General features: G+C 45.0%; 1 protein-coding gene across 2 annotated transcripts in view; it reads right to left on the bottom strand.

Annotated features, from left to right (window-relative positions):
* Nucleotides 1-18,061, bottom strand: part of LOC127627995 (interferon-inducible GTPase 5-like) — a 91,906-nt gene that overhangs the window by 30,049 nt on the left and 43,796 nt on the right. The window lies entirely within an intron of this gene.

Raw genomic sequence — 18,061 nt, 5'->3', positions numbered from 1 at the left:
AAACGGGAACCCCCACCACAACGAGAACACCCATTTGTGGCCGCAGTTGGATGTTATTGAGACAAAGGGCTCCGCTGGCGTGTTTGTAAACAGCGGGTCGGCGTTGAGGAATTTGAAGTCCGGTTTTCGGTGTGTAATTGCCGAACCAATGTCCAAAAGCGTTTGTCTGTCGTACACAATAAGGCAGAAAACATCCAAGACAAAAAAACACAAAACTGTAAACAAAACAAACAATAAATTGCAGTGTTTTGACGGAGCCCGCGACGCAGCAGCCATACTCGGCGCCATCTACAGAAAGCAGACATACTGCTGTCTATATTTGGCCAGTTCGCATGTGAGATTTGTTTTGTTAAAGTCCCCAAGAATAATAATAACTGAGTCCGGGTATTGTTGTTCTGTGTCTGAGATTTAATCAGCCAGCTGTTGCAGCGCTATGTTCCCAGACGCGTTTGGAGGAATGTAAACACACGCCAGAATAAACGAAGAAAACTCCCGCGGCGAGTAGAATGGCTTACAGTTAATAAAGAGCGCTTCTAGATTAGGACAGCACATCCTCTTTAACGTTGTTACATCTGTACACCAATTTTCGTTGATGTAAAAGCATGTTCCACCGCCTCTCGTTTTCCCCGTTAACTCCGCGATGCGATCCGCTCTGAACAGCTGAAAGTGTTGTGTGGTAAGTGAGGACCCAAAAGCGAATTAACAAAAGAGTTCTTTAATGAAAGTTCAATGCAAATGATGAAGCAACACAAAACTCTCCTTGAGAGAATGAATGTAACAAAAACAACCCGCAGAGTGGGCGATGCAAAAAGCTTCTTAATACGCTGGGAAGCGTGACAGAGTAGCAGCCGAGGGTAGCAGTGAGCAGCAACTGGCTGTAGATCTTTCCCAGGGTAGACAAGGGTCGAGGAGGCGATAGTGGAAGTCCACTCCTCTCACAGCGGCAGGCGAGCTGGACAGAATACAAATACCGGGTGTTAAGAGAGAACTGACAGTAATGAGAGGCGGATGCCTACAGGACTGGACAGCGACAAACTGGACAGAGTGTGTATTCCTTAGCGAGAGAAACTCAAATGAGAATTCGACAAAGGAAGCAGCGAAAACAGAGAAAGAAGTAGAGAACTAATCAGAGGAAAACGGGAACAGGTGGGAAGAGAATAAGCAGAGAATTAAGGGAGGATAGGGAACAGCTGGGGAAGGAGAGAATAGGGGAAGGAGAGGTAACAGAAGAGGGCAGCAGAGGGCGACAGAGAAAAGAGAAAGAACAGAGACAAGACATACCATGACAAAACATGACACGACATAACAGAAAGCCCGGCAGATGTAATGCGCTGTCCGGAATGGCTTCACTCAGCCAGGTTTCAGTGAAGCACAGTGCAGCAGAGTTTGAAAGGTCCTTATTAGTATGTGTGAGGAGATGTAGTTCGTCAGTTTTGTTGGGAAGAGAGCGGAGATTCGCGAGATGAATGCTCGGCAGTGCTGTTCGTACGCCGCGCTGACGGAGTTTAACCAGCGCGCCAGCTCGTTTCCACCTGCGTCTCGTAGCACGTCTAAACAACACAGACACGCCTCCAACTAAAATGTCCAGCAAAACGTCCGAATATTAAAAAAACGGGAAAAGATTATCTGGTATGAGCTGCCGAATGTTCAGGAGTTCGTCCCTGGTAAAACTGACTGGTAAAAGATTACTAAACACAGGACAAACAAACAAAATCAACAAAAGAATTGGAGAGCTCCACACCGAGGCGGCCATCTGCGGCACCATCGTAGCTAGACTAACATGTTCAATAACATGTTTAACCGATCTCATAAACGCTCTGCATTCCAATGGGTATCCATCATAGATTTTCAATTTCTTAGAAGGCAAAGAGGACAAAAGTGTCTGTTTGACAAGAGAGGATGTGATATAATTTTACTTCTGTAATACATCATACAGTGTTGCATATTTTAAAAGTGTTGAGTTGACTGGAGTTTTTTCCTAGGCTTGTGTGCTTGAGATTGCACAGGAGGTATATGGCCTTGCACGTCAGTCTCTGATGTTTAGGCATAACTGTATGCATGATCAGACATTTTCACTCTTCTGTATAGACTGTGTGGGTTTCAGTTTGAGCCACTGGCCTAGATTTGGTATACTTTTGAAAAATGTTCTCTTCCTTTTGTTTCTGGACCATTGAATGCTTTGCGGAAAAGGAGTCTTTTGGATATATACTTTGAATCTCCATCTTGCCTTTCACTGATTCCTCTCGAGTTATCTGGTTTTTTTTCTCAAAAGAGAACACAAAGAAAACTTTGTGAAGCTCCTTGGCTTTTTTCAAAATGTGAATTCATACAAACTACAGGATTTACCTGTGAATGTACTTCTTTCAACATGCCGAGTTTAGCTGTAGCAGCCAGCAATTCAGTCTCCATTTCCAATGTTTCCTTTTGCTTTCTTAATTGCTCCTTTTGCAGATTGAGCATCTGCTCTTTCTCCTCTAGTGCATGCTTCTCCTTTAGCCCAGCATATCACGTCTTTAGAGCCGCTTGTTCTGCCTCCGCCACTATTAAGGTTAATGAGTGTGAACTTTGTGAGCTCTTTTTTGACCTACGAGACACTGCAGAAACACTGTCAGCGGGAGTAACATCAACATCAATGTAGGAAATTTGGTTGTATTAATGTACTCGGTATGGGTTTTCAATGCCAGTGTACCTCCATCATTATGTAAGAAACTATAATAGAATTAGCCGTGTTCGACAACCATTATAAGAAATATAAATGACAAATAATTAGATAATAATTAGCTGCCTGTCCAGCTTCTCTTGCAGGAAGGAAAGCACTGACCCAACTGCGCAACTCTGGGGGTCTTCACTACAGGAAGAACACCACTTAGCAAAGATACACCACTTCAGGAAATAGAGCTGCTTTGTAGAAGGAGCTCTGGCCTGAGTGATTGTGTTAACCACAGCGGGCGGTAGACCAGTTAGGTCTGCCACATCCCATCCAGGGACCAGACATGGATATTCCACAAGTCTGTGCGTGGGTGCCAGAGGGTGCCCCATTCCTGAGAAAGAAGGTCCTTCCTCAGGGGAATTTGCCAGGGAGGTGCTGTTGCGAGGAGCGTGAGGTCCGAGAACCAGGTCTGAGTGGGTCAGTACAGAGCCATCAGAATGACCTGCTCTTCGTCCTCCCTGACTTTGCACAGAACCTGTGCGAGTAGACTCACTGGGGGTAACACATACTTGCGCAGCCCACAGGGCCAACTGTGTGCCAACGCATCTTTACCAAGGGGAACTCCCATTAGGTCGTACCTGGGAGGTGAACAGGTCTACCTGTGCCTTGCCGAATCGACTCCAAATCAGCTGGACCACCTGAGGGTGGAGTCTCCTCTCTCCCCTGAGTGTCATCTGTCATGACAGAGGTTCTGCTGTGGTGTTGAGGTTGCCCGGGATATGAGTGGCACGCAACAACCTAAGTCGCTTCTGACTCCAGAGGAGGAGGTGACGGGGGAGTTGCAACATGAGACAGGAGTGTAAACCACCTTGACGGTTTATATAGGCTACCGTCGTGGTGTTGTCCATCCGGGCCAACACGTGCTTGCCCTGGATCAATGGCAATAGCCTCTGAAGGGTGAGTTGTACTGCCAGAAACTCGAGGCAGTTGATATGCCAACGCAGGTGAGGTCCTGCAGCAGGGTATGTGAAGGCGGGGTGCTGTGTTCGTTATAACCAGGCTACAAGTGCCCAGTGTCCGGTAGCCATGGGTGTGGCGAACGTGGATGCCGGCGATGTGACCCGAAGACAGAGGAAACTGTACGAGTACGGGTTGCGGCTAACAGAAAAGTAGGGAAGGAAAGATTTGCCTCCCGGCCCTCCACGTGGGAAGAAGTGGTCTGGTTACCAGCTCCGAAGTTCCAGCAGACATCTCGATCCTCAGGTAGCCCGTCTCAGGTGCACTTGGGAGCCCTTTTGGGGCCTTCACAGCCAGCCGAGAAGCTGGGGACGTCCTTCAACTGAGGGAGGCTCTATTCCAGGGCCGAGAGCTGGGCTCGGGCAGGGGCGGAGATGGCTGGGTTTGTGTCGCCTCAGGGGGATGCCCTCGGTGAACAGACGGGGTGTGTTGTAGCATGTAGCATGCGGGGGTAAGAGCATGGTGATGCTTGATTATGTATTATTGTAGATGATATCTAAGCCTGGGATATAAAATTATCTTGTACACTTTGTCCAGCATGCATAGAAAGTCAAAAGATGATCTCAAATCAACAACCTAAAAGGAGCTTCGGTCTCCCAAAAGGGGACTCACCGAGGGGAGTGCAGATATTCCTTACAGTTCTTTTGTTAAGTGAAAGGGTCACAGGAAGCAGCTGAGAGACTATTGGCACCAAATGTATAGATTCATAGTTTTATGGCATGGAGAGGCCCTATGGTTATTCCTCCAGAACATTCCACTTATTACTTTGTGTGTCCTTTGGAATGTTTGCTGCCTGGTGCACATCTGCACATTTTTGGTAGTCTCTTAGCTTTTTGGCTTTGAGGAATTCTCTTCAGGAGTGGTGGTGGTGTAGTGGTCTAAGCACCATAACTGGTAATCTGGTAATCAGAAGGATGCAGGTTCGAGCCCCACAGCCACCACCATTGTGTCCTTGAGCAAGACTGAAGAAAGAGGCCTTCCGGGATTTGTTGTCCCGGAGGTCTCCGGAGGCAGTTGCAAGGTACCGACAGGCCCGAAGGGCTGTGGCCTCGGCCGTGAGGGAAGCAAAGCAGTGGGTGTGGGAAAAGTTCGGAGAAGCCATGGAGAAGGACTTTTGGTCCGCACCAAAGTGCTTCTGGAAAACCGTCCGCCACCTTAGGAGGGGGAAACGGGGAACCATCCAAGCTGTATACAGCAAAGATGGGACGCTGTTGACCTCAACCGAGGAGGTTATTGGGCGTTGGAATGAACACTTTGAAGAACTCCAAAATCCCAACACGCCCTCTATGGTAGAGGCAGAGGCAGCCGGAGGCTGATGGGGGATCAGATTCTATTGCCCTGGGGGAGGTCACTGAGGTAGTCAAACAACTCCGCAGTGGCAAAGCCCCGGGGATTGATGAGATCCGACCAGAAATGCTGAAAGCTTTGGATGTGGAGGGGGTGTTATGGATGACACGCATCTTCAACATTGCGTGGAAATCTGGGACAGTGCCTAAGGAGTGACAGAATGGGGTGGTGGTTCCCCTCTTCAAAAAGGGGGATCAGAGAGTGTGTGCCAACTACAGGGGTATCACACTTCTCAGCTTCCCTGGTAAAGTTTACTCCAAGGTGCTGGAGAGGAGGGTTCGGCCGATTGTCGAACCTCGGATTGAAGAGCAACAATGCGGTTTTCGTCCTGGCCGTGGAACGACGGACCAGATCTTTACTCTCGCAAGGATCCTGGAGGGGGCCTGGGAGTATGCCCATCCGGTCTACATGTGTTTTGTGGATCTGGAGAAGGCGTATGACCGGGTCCCCCGGGAGAGACTGTGGGAGGTGCTGTGGGAGTACGGGGTGGGGGGGGGTCCCTTTTTAGGACGATCCAATCCCTGTACGTCCAAAGCGAGAGCTGTGTCCGGGTCCTCGCACGAAGTCGAAGTTCATTCCATGTGGGGTTGGTCTCCGCCAAGGCTGCGCTTTGTCACCAATCCTGTTTGTGATATTCATGGACAGGATATCGAGGCGTAGTCGGGGTGGGGAAGGTGTGCGGTTCGGTGGGCTGGAGATCTCATCGCTGCTTTTTGCAGATGATATTGTCTTCATGTCATCATCAGTCCGTGACCTTCAGCTCTCACTGGATCACTTGGCAGTCGAGTGTGAAGCAGCTGGGATGAGGATTAGCACCTCTAAATCTGAGGCCATGGTTCTCAGCAGGAAACCGATGGAGTGCATACTCCAGGTAGGGAATGAGGTTTTGCCCCAAGTGAAGGAGTTCAAGTACCTCGGGGTCTTGTTCACGAGTGAGGGGACAATGGAGCGGGAGGTTGGCCGGAGAATTGGGGCAGCGGGGGCGGTATTGCACTCGCTCTATCGCACCGTTGTCACGAAAAGAGAGCTTAGCCGAAAGGCAAAGCTCTCGATCTACCAGTCAGTCTTTGTTCCTATCCTCACCTATGGTCATGAAGGTTGGGTCATGACCGAAAGAACTAGGTCGCGAGTACAAGCGGCCGAAATGGGCTTCCTCAGAAGGGTGGCGGGCTTCTCCCTTAGAGATAGGGTGAGGAGCTCAGTCATCCGTGAGGAGCTCGGAGTAGAGCCGCTGCTCCTTTGCGTCGAAAGGAGTCAGTTGAGGTGGTTTGGGCATCTGGTAAGGATGCCCCCTGGCCGCCTCCCTAGGGATGTGTTTCAGGCACGTCCAGCTGGGAGGAGGCCTCGGGGAAGACCCAGGACTGGGTGGAGAGATTACATCTCCACACTGGCCTGGGAACGCCTCGTGGTCCCCCAGTCAGAGCTGGTTAATGTGGCTCGGGATAGGGAAGTTTGGGGCCCCCTGCTGGAGCAGCTGCCCCCGCGACCCGACTTTGGATAAGCGGTTGAAGATGGATGGATGGATAAACAAAAAGACACAAAACACAAACGCACACACACGGCAGAGGAAATACACGGAGCTCGCTCTCTGTCTCTCTCTCTCTCTTTATCCCTCTCTTCGACTGATTAGCCTGATTGGGGGCTGGCCGTGCGTACTCATGGCCCGGTCCCGCCCTGTTCCTCATCACACATATATATTTTTTCCTCGAATCTAAGTTAATTATTTTGCCCTTAATTCCCTCATGAACAAATATACATACACACATTTCATATTTAACGTTATATAAAGACACAGTTCGTTATCTTCCCCTAATATATAGAGAGAATTACTGACAGCATGTATCTGCTATCTACATGTTTTTCATATAATGTTGATTATGAATGGATATTTAAAAAACACTGCAATATGTTATTTGTATTTGCTGTTGACATAAAAATATAGGAATAACCTGTTTGTCTCTCAATGTTATTGCATGTTTTCAAAAGTCTAGAATAAATGATACAGAATAGACACTTTGATAGTGTGTGAGAGATCTTATGTGTATCATCAAAAAATGGTCAGCAATCATGAGAGCAGTCAGAAATGCTCACAATCTGATGAATTAAAACAGAAAAGATCAATGAAACTTGTTCGTCAGTACATCAAAGTGCAAACTGAGTATTTTATCATCCTTGATATTTAGATCCTGCAAGTCATTTTTTACAGATATAATCAATTATTTTAGAAAATTCTTTACACATTTAATGTGTTTATTTTTCTATTTCCAGTCTCTCATTAGCCAATCTGATCTGCAGACAGTAATCCAATTAGAGATATGGACAAATGAAAGATAAACAGATAATTAACTCTTAATGAGACTAAACATGAAATCATTTCAGGACACCAGAACTATTAACTGTTCGAATTTAAGAACTGAAGAAACTCACTGTCACTCATCTGTATCTTCTATATTGTTACTAAAAGGTCAAAGCCATACAGGAACTGAAGTACTCAAACCACAATCTGCATAATGTCTGATGAATTATTACACATTGTCATGAGACTGTTTTGGACTGTATTTGTAATGATACAGGCCTTCTAAAAATCTATTTAGACATATCTATTAAGCCTTCATTGACTGTCCACAACACGTAACACCATATTCTCACATTTTAGCAGATTTACCTCACAGAGTAATAGTACCACTGTTCATTATCACACACAAAGTGAAATGGTTTATTTTAGAGGGTTGAGACGCTTTAATATTAAATATAGAGAACTAAGTGTCACCATCTACAGTGACGTTGAAGATACTGTCCAACAACAACTCGTACGAACACATACTGTATGTTACGACCAGGAAACTATAGTTTGAATACAGAACATCAGGGCTTTCTACTGGTGTCCTATACCAAATTGCCATGTTAACTACTTGATTTACAATACAAAGTTTTAATTTTGTTTTTAACTTAAATTCTGTGTGAAATTCTGTTGCTAATGTACATGAAAGGTCATTGCTGCAAAACAGTTTAATTTACATTTATGCATTTTGTAGATTCTTTGATTCAAAGTGACTTACAGTACAGTGCATTTGTCATTTTGTGTGTGTTTAGTGGGAATTGAACCCATGACCTTACCGCCGCTGGCACCTTTACCTGCTGAGGTGTAGAAAAGAATGTAGGAGAGGGTTCCAAAATAAAATGAAACTTGATTTGGGAGATCACTGCACTTGTATGGCAGTGTGAATTAACTAATACAGGAAACACATCTTGAACTTTTTCAGTTTTTTATTTATTTTAACATTTAATGCATCTGTGTTAATTATTTGTTGCTTTGTATTCTGTACAGATTATGCCAAGCTTCTGAAAGTTAAACATAGAGGTGGAATGGGTTTCAGCTATTATGTGTTTAAATGATTGTTTACTTGCACTGTACAAAAAATAAGAGCTCCTTCGTTTGTATAACATGCAGTGAGACTAACATTACAATTTAACTACACTGTGATTTAGAAAATGTGTCCAAACAAAGACAACATAATCCATACAGTCAGGTATTATTTATTATACTACAGTCTCGTTTACTGTTGTAACCTCCGTTCCCTGATGGAAGGAATGAGAAGTTGTGTCGATGTAGTGACACTAGGGGTCTCTCTTGAGAGCCTCGGTTACCTCTTATCTTTGAGAAAAGGCCAATGAGTATTGGCAAACAGAATTTGCATGTCCCTCCCTCAGACATACGGGTATAAAAGGAGGGAATCGTGCGACTGTTCAGACAGGTTTTGAGCTGAGGAGCCGAGAGTAAGGTCCCGCCAATTACAGTGGTTGGTACAGTGTTGTGGCAAAAGGGACACAACGTCTCATTCCCTCCATCAGGGGAGCGACGTAACTAGCATGGGAGCCAATCTCTCTCTACGTTTTCTCTCCATAGAGTGTTATATGCGGATGGGGCCATCTAACGCTATAATACACATTGGAGAAGGTGTTCTTTTCCTATCCTATTCTTTCTGGGGGAAAAGACCTCGCAGAGCCCACATCCTGCCCAGCTGCAGAGGTCAACATGTGGCAAATACGTCACATGGGTTTACCAGCATTATACAGAAGTGACGCGTGGTAGGTCCTGCCTCGACAGGGAGAAGCTCTACAAACGCAGCGACCGGGGGCAGAGGAAACTTTGCCCAAGGTAGACGCGGGTCCCCCGACAGGGTGGACTCGACTGGGGGTAAGAGTGCACGTCTTCGCCTCAGGGGAGGTGAAAGGTGTTATGTGAAAGCGATACACCTGGCCAGTTGTTCCGTATTACCAAATTCTACGTGTTCAGATCTGACAAAACAATCTCTCAAAGGTATTGGGTGTTGCCAAGCCCGCCTCTCTGCAGATGTCTGCTAGAGAGGTGCCATTTGGCATTTGCCCATGAGGACGCCACACTCCTTGTAGAGTGTGCTCGAACCCACAAGGGGCGGGCACAGCCTGGGTCTGATAGGCCAAAGCAATGGCATCTACGATCCAGTGGCCAAGCCTCTGTTTAGAGACAGCGTTCCCTTTCCACTGTCCACCAAAGCAGACAAAGAGCTGCTCCGAGCATCTAAAGCTCTGCGTGCGATCAAAATAGGGGCGTGCACTAAGCATGCACCGGACACAGCAACGCTAAGGCTGGGTCTGCCTCCTTCCAGGGCAGCGCTTGCAGGTTCACTACTTGGTTCCTAAAGGGGGTCATAGGAACCTTATACATGTAGCCCAGTCGGGGTCTTAGGATGACGTGAGCATCTACTGGACTGAACTCCAGGCAAGTGTCGGTGACAGAGAACGCTTACAGGTCCCCAACCCTCTTGATGGAAGTTAGTGCAATCAGGAGGGCCGTCTTCAAGGCGGCTGTGGCTCAGGAGGTAGAGCGGGTTGGCCACTAATCGCAGTGTTGGTGGTTTGATTCCTGGCCCACATGACTCCATATGACGAAGTATCTTTGGGCATGACACTGAAACCCAAGTTGCTCCCAATGGCAGGCTAGCACCTTGCATGGCAGCTCTGCTATCATTGGTGAGTGAGTGTGTGTGTGAATGGGTGAATTAGTCACATTCACACACTGTATTGTCTGTGGATTATTTTCTTTTTTGTTTTCTCATTACTATATATATATATAATGTATTGAGTGATTCTTTGTGTCAGTATTTGTGGGGTTTTTTTTTTTGTTCTCTTTGGTATGGAAATGTATTATATAAATATCACATGCCTTGCATGTCTTTCTCTGCCCATTTATTCAAAAAATCTTTTTTAGACTATGATATTCTGGTTAGACCTGTTTTGATATTCAATGAGAGATGGGCAAGAAAAACAAAAGCATGATTATGAGTCTTATTTCTTACCACTGAAAAAATGTTTTGAGTGCATGAACAGGATATTTGAGGCTTCTTTAGAGGGTATTTGAATGATCTTTTAATTAGAACATTAACATTATCAATAACATGCATGACTCAAACATTCAGTTCAGTCAAGTCAAAGTAAGTATATGTCTACAGTATATGTCTACAGTATATATATATATATATATATATATATATATATATATATATATATATATATATATATATTATAAAAACAAACATACTGTATTTAAAAAAACATACCACTTAAAGTGTAGAGCTTTGCAGATGTTTTGCAGATTAATTGCTCATATTTTCACTCTGTGTGTTTGTTGCATCTTTATATCTGCAGTTTTAAGTGAAAACTGTGAAAATGCTGTTTCTGATATTCTTTAAACAAAATAAGTTTCAAAGACTCAAATAGCCACAAAATAATATTTTCCATGACTTATTTTCTGCATTTTTATCAGGTTTGAGCATTATTCAGCAAGCAGCACTTCAGCTCCCATTAATGCTTTGTGGTATGAATAAATTATGCAAATGACGATGTACTGCTCATAGCTTTACTGTTTGCAGATTTTATTTATGATGCTGTTATTGTATTTGTATGTAACTTGCTGTTATTTGTCATTTTTGATTATTCAGAGCTCATCTTACACTTAATATGTTGTTTTTGGTTGTAACCATTATTGTGATTTGTATGTCAAATAATGAGCTCCACATGAGTTAATGTACACAAACAGAAATGCACTACAATATATAAACAATTTCAAAATAAAAAACATTTTATTGGCTAAACTTTACAGAGTTTATTGAATGTTCACTTTTTAATGGGGTCAGCGAGGTCATGTCAAAGCCCAGGGCGGCCACCTTTAAAGTTTTACATACGGGTATAAAAGGAGGGAACCCGGCAGAGCCTACATCCTGACCAGCTGGGGAGGTCAACATGTGGCAAATACGTCACATGGGCTTGCCAACCACATACAGAAGTGATGCGTGGTAGGTCCTGCCTCGACAGGGAGGAGCTCTACAAACACAGCGACCGGGGCAGAGGAAACTTTGCCCAAGGTAGATGCAGATCCCCGACTCGACTAGGGGTAAGAGTGCACGTCTTCGCCTCAGGGGAGGGGAAAGGTGCAATGTGAAAGCGATAGACCTGCCCAGCTGTTCCGTATTACCAAATTCTACGTGTTCCCAACCTGTCAAGCTGGCTGGCCTGGGACCACCTGAAGGACGCGTACTTCCACGTCTCAATTCTGCCTGGACACCGACCCTTTCTACGGTTCGCATTCGACGGCCAGGCATATCAGTACAAAGTCCTCCCCTTTGACATGTCTCTGTCTCCTCGCGTCTTCACGAAAGTCGCAGAGGCAGCTCTTACCCTGCTCCGAGAAGCCGGCATTCGCATACTCAATTACCTCACCGACTGGCTCATTCTGGCCCACTCACCAGAGTTACAAGGTCGCTCACAGAGACCAGGTGCTAAGGCACCTCAGCCATCTGGGGCTTCAGGTCAACTGGGAAAAGACCAAGCTCACCCCGGTTCAGAGCATCTCTTTTCTCGGCATGGAGTTAGACTCACCTCACCAACGAGCGTGCACAGTCAGTGCTGAAATGCCTCACCTCTTTCAAGCCAGGCACAACGGTCCCTTTAAAACTCTTCCAGAGGCTCCTGGGGTATATGGCATCCTCCACGGCAGTCGTGCCGCTAGGGTTGATGCATTTGAGACCGCTTCAGCATTTATTATTGTTTCAACCATATACAGTACACAGCGAAATGAGACATCCAGGACCATAGTGCTACATAAAACAACATAGGACAAACACAGAACCACATGAGAACACACAAACTAAATAAAATACCTATATAAAGTGCACATGCAAACGTGTGCAAAAAGTATGGGACAGTACAATAAATTACTAACAATGAACAGGACAATAGGCACAGTGAGAGACAGTGCAGTGCCAACAAGTACATAGTAGTGTAAAAAAAATGACAGTTTTTAAAAAAAATGCCAAATGTAAACATAACATACTATGAGATAGTGTTCTATGCACATAGCAGTTGTTGAGGGAGCAGACAGTTATAAAGTGACAGTAATTAAAGTGCAACTCAGGACACGTGTGTGTGTCAGTCCAGTCTCTGAGTATTGAGGAGTCTGATGGCTTGGGGGAAGAAACTTTTACACAGTCTGGCCATGAGGGCCCTAATGCTTCGGTACCTCTTGCCAGACGGCAGGAGGGTGAAGAGTTTGAGTGAGGGGTGTGTGGGGTCGTCCACAATGCTGGTGACTTTGCGGGGCTTTGCTGTCCGAAACGGTGCAAGTCCCAAACCAGGCAGTGATGCAGCTGCTCAGGATGCTCTCAATAGTCCCTCTATAGAATGTAGTGAGGATGGGGGAGATGTGCTTTCCTCAGCCTTTGAAGAAAGTAGAGACGCTACTGGGCTTTCTTGGTAATAGAGCTGGTGTTGAGGGACCAGGTGAGGTTCTCCGCCAGGTGAACACCAATTAATTTGGTGCTCTTGATGATCTCCACAGAGGAGCCGTCGATGTTCAGTGGAGAGCGTTCACCTTGTGCTCTCCTAAAGTCAACAACCATCTCTTTTGTTTTGTCGACATTCAGAGACACAGTCCGTTAGCCACTGCACCTCCTCTCTGTATGCCGACTCGTTATTCTTGCTGATGAGACCCACCACGGTCGAGTCATCAGCAAACCTGATGATGTGATTCAAGCTGTGCATTGCTGCACAGTTGTGAGTCAGCAGAGTGAACAGCAGTGGACTGAGTACACAGCCCTGGGGGCCCCAGTGCTGGTGGTGGAGATGCTGTTCCCGATCCAGACTGACTGAGGTCTCCCAGTCAGGAAGTCCAGGATCCAGTTGCAGAGGGAGGTCTCCAGGCCCAGCAGGTTCAGCTTTCCAATCAAGTGCTGATGAATTATTGTGTTGAATGCTGAGCTGAAGTCTATGAACAGCATTCGAACGTATGAGTCCTTTTTATCTAGGTGGGTGAGGGCTAGATGGAGGGTGGTGGCGATGGCGTCCTCTGTTGAACGGTTTGGACGATACGCAAACTGCAGTGGGTCTAGTGAGGGGGGCAGCTGGGTCTTAATGTGCCTCATGACGAGCCTCTCAAAGCACTTCATGATGATTGGTGTGAGTTCGACGGGACGGTAGTCATTGAGGCAGGACACTGAAGACTTCTTTGGCATGGGGACGATGGTGGCCTTGAAGCACGTTGGACGACGGCGCTGCTCAGAGAGATGTTAAAGATGTCAGTAAGAATATCTGCCAGCTGGTCAGCACATCCTCTGAGCACTCTGCCAGGAATGTTGTCTGGTCCAGCAGCCTCCCGTGGGTTGACTCTCCGTAGAATTTTTCACACAAAAGCCGTGGTAAGACACCAGATACCTGGTCGTTGGGAGGAGGGGTGGTCTTCCTCACGCCACATCGTTCTGCGCCTCAAACCAAGCGTAGAAGTCATTCAGCGCATCTGGAAGGGAGGCATCTTTGTCAGTTGGTGATGGCCTGGATGCCCTGCCACATGCATCGCAGGTCGCCGCTGTCCTGGAAGTGACTGTGGATTCTCTATGTGTGTGCTCACATTGCCTCTCTGATGGCCTGGGACAGTTTAGCCCTTGCTGTTCTTAGGGCCGCCTTTTTGCCTGCTCTGAAGGCAGAGTCTAGGGTCCTCAGCAACGCACACACCTCCGCAGTCATCCAAGGCTTCTGGTTGGAGCGTGTGGTGATGATCTTGGAGAAAGTGACATCATCAATGCACTTGCTGATGTAGCTGATCACTGATGCTGTGTATTCCTCCAAGTTGGTAGAGTCGCCATATGTTGCAGCCTCCATGAACATGTGCAAGTCAGTACACTCAAAACAGTCCTGAAGAGCAGAGATGCTCCTGCTGGCCAGGTTTCCGCCTGCTTCTGAATCGGTTTTGTGCGCCTGATGAACGGTCTGTATGTTGGTATTAGCATAACAGAGGTGTGGTCTGAGTAGACGAGGTGGGGGCGGGGCTCCGCCCAGTACGCGCCTGGGATGTTTGTGTAAACAAGATCAAGTGCGTTCGCCCCTCTTGTTGCAAAGTCCACATACTGATGAAATTTAGGGAGCTTTTGAGATTCGCATGGTTGAAATCTCCGGCAACAATAAACAGTTCATCAGAGGGAGCATTCCGCAGTTCGCTCATAGCCCCATACAGTTCACTGAGCGCTTCCTTAACGTTAGCACTGGGGGAAATGTAAACTCTGGTTATAATAACAGTGGTGAATTCCCATGGTAAATAAAAAGGTCTGCATCTAACAGTCACAAGCTCCACCAGTGATGAGCAGTAACTAGAGACTAGCACAGAGTTATTGCACCATTCCATGTTGATGTAAACACACAAGTCACCACCGCGAGTCTGACCGCACAGAGCTGCATTTCTGTCGACACGAAACGAGGTGAGCCCGTCTAGCTGATTGCCAGTGTCCGGAATTCTGTCGCTGAGCCACGTCTCTGTGAAAACAAAGATGCAGAAGTCTCTAAAATAATTACAATTATTTAATTATCATTTACTCAGTTTGATAATAAAGGTGCAGAACAATGGAAAAATAAATCTTAGAGAGTCACAGTCTCTCTCTCTCTCTGTGTGTCTTCTTGTAAGACCCTGTCTGTGAATACTTTTAATAGAATAGAATCTGACAATGCATGATTTGATGCAGACAATATATTTGAATAGGGAGTATTAGGATGAATCGGGATGCATGTGTCAGAGGAATAGGGAGTCTCAAGGATAAAAAAAAAACACCCGTGTAGCACACACACTTCTCCATCTCATAGGGATGTGTTGTGTGTGGCCAATAAACTGAAATAAGGGAAATCATTCTCAAAGAGAACAGAAAAGACTGTATAAAATAATCATATTATAAAGTGTAATTTAATTTGCTGCATGGACCACCTCGGCTTTGTTACTTTAAAGGTATTTTTTTGGAATCAGAACTTTGCGCCTCCGAGAAATCTTTGACTCAACTATGCTTCGATTGCTGGTGTGGAGAATCTGCCATGACAGTTTTTACTTTGGATCCTTATATATACACACTGTGACAAAACTGGCACATAGTGGCACCAAAATACTTCTCTTTAAAGTGTAACAAAGTTTATTGATGCAGTAATATCAATTAATAATCAATACAATGCAGTCAATAAACTTCCGACCATATAATACATGAGAGGAGGGTATGAGTGTATGAGTGTGTGTGTGTGTGTGTGTGTGAGAGGAGAGAAGGAGTGCACAAAAGGGCATACATGGAGTACATCACGCAAGGTTTCCGGCCCGAGAATGTGGCTGCGAATGTGGGCGGAGAGACGTGTCTCCACTGATATGATAATTTAGGGACAAAGCTGGGCCCTATAGCCAAGTTATCTGTTCGCCAAATGTGTGTGCGGTAAGTATGAGAGAGCGAGAGAACACAGTGAAGGCACCGAAGCCAGTTTAGCATTCTTGGGAGAGACGGCAACTGTTTGTTTTATCACTCAGAGACGCACGCGGTGAACAGTTCATAATCCATCCATCATGGTCATTGGCTTTTTAATGGATAAACTCAGTGTGCCGGTCTCACCCGCGATGGCGGAAATGCACAAACAGCCCACCATGGTTGGACGACAACACGGCAAATCTCATTCGTGGTAACAGTAACCTTGATACACCAGAATAACACACTATAATAATCTATCTCTGCCCAGACGTAAACCTCTTACTTGAGTCACACGAGGATGCGGGTAGAATGTGTGTTCATCAGTCGTTGGACTCATACTCGGTTCCTCAAATCTCGGGTGATGATGGGAGGACGTTTCCTCACTCTGTCAGCGGGCGGTACGGTGGCTGATTCCTGGCAGGAGGGTGGAGAAATCAGTGAAGTCGACTCGGTTGAAGAAGGAAGAGAAATTTTCTTTCTTCACTTCTGCAGGAAAAAGGGTGAGATGCAGATTGCTCAGTGGTCTCCTTCAGATCTGTTAACATGCTCAGTGGAACACGGAGAATCTCGGCTCGTCCAGTGAGATGGAGATTGTATGGCCAAAGTTCAGGTACGTACGTTACTTCCTTGGGCAGTGAGGCTACACCTGGGAGCAGCAGGGCTGCAACTAGACGCACCTCATACTGTCTGTGGAAGCAAACATTAGTAGGAATCTCTGGGGTTTTATACTCTCGATAACATCATGGTTGAGGGATACATTCTGTTCTGCATTTCATCCACTAGGAGTTGCGAGGTTGATCCTTCAGAATTTCACGCCTAGGTGTAAAGTGAGCAAGGCTTGATGGGATCTGTTTTGACTCCCTTTATTTGATTTTGGCTTGTTAAGAGGCTTCCTACTGGCCTCAGTCAGGCTTTATGACTGTGTGTTAGCCTGCTTTTGTCTGCTATCTGAGGACCAACAAGATGTTTATATGATGCATTTCAATCTCTCTCTCTGCAATATCAGTCTCCAGATTTAATTAAAATTCCAAAACAACATTGTAACTTGTATTTTAACTCATTATGACAATTAAAGATAAAACGTTTTCAATCACCTGCCAAATCTATGACAAGAGGAAATATCTGCTTGGTTGTTGTAGAGTTTTCTTATTGATCAGTGTTCTGTAGATGGAGGAAAGATCTATCATGCATTGATATTTTTGCATTGTGTTTGCATTATATTTGTATTTCATGCTTCTGGTTTATTTGCATATCTGTGACAGAAATAGTTTTGTGCTTGTCTGTGTTCAGGAGATTTTAAAGTGAAAGTTCATCAGTGTTATTTTTTGCATAATGTTTGCATAGACTCGCTTTACAGTGACTCATTGTGCCCAGTGTTATTATAGTTAACGAAAACTGAAACTAAACCTAAATAAAAACATTTTCATGAACTAAAATAAAATAAAAACTGAAATTATTGGAAAAACTGAAATTACACTAAAATACTTATTCATGACTCCAAAGCGAACTAAAATAAAAATAGTCTCAAATTCATTTTAGTTTTAGTTTTTGATATACTAGGGTGAATATGTCTTCTAATAGTGAAAAGAAAAATAAAGAAATGCTTAACACTGGGAAGTGGAAACTTTGAAGACCTTTTAAACCATTTCCCAAATTTTTAAGCAGTACTGGTGCAGTGGGACAATTTATTTTCTAGAAAATATCTACAAACTATTTGGAATAAAATGTTATATTATATTTATACACTTTTAATCATAAATCATATTGTAACATTTACAACCATTACACCTAAAAAGTTTTTGTCATTTTCTTTTCCGTTGCTTTCCCCAATTGTGGTTATGAAATGAGATTTGCCACACATCCCAAAGTAAAATCATCTATTTAAAACCTCAAGAATGTAGAGATAGTTCAGCCTAATATCATTCCAAATGTGTATGACTTTCTTTCTTCTGCTCAACACAATCAAAGATATTAGGAGAATATCTCTGCTCTGTAGGTCCACACAACACAAGTACATAAAGCACATAAAGGTAGCATAAAAGTAATCCACAAGTAGTTTAATCCATGTCTTCTGACATAATCTAATCGACATGTACTGGTAGAGATTGCAGAGCACTTGATCGCACTAGAAAGTGTAATCAAGCTTGAAATCATCATTGCCAAGCAGACTGCTGATGTCAAGATTTACAGTAAAAGGGACTTAGGCCTATATATTGTTCTGTTTCTCACTCACATCATATAACTTCTG

The sequence above is a fragment of the Xyrauchen texanus genome, chromosome 34 (assembly GCF_025860055.1).
Source record: "Xyrauchen texanus isolate HMW12.3.18 chromosome 34, RBS_HiC_50CHRs, whole genome shotgun sequence".
NCBI classification, from domain to species: domain Eukaryota; kingdom Metazoa; phylum Chordata; class Actinopteri; order Cypriniformes; family Catostomidae; genus Xyrauchen; species Xyrauchen texanus.
The sequence above is the reverse complement of the archived record's forward strand: the minus strand, read 5'-3'. Positions and strand labels throughout refer to the sequence as shown.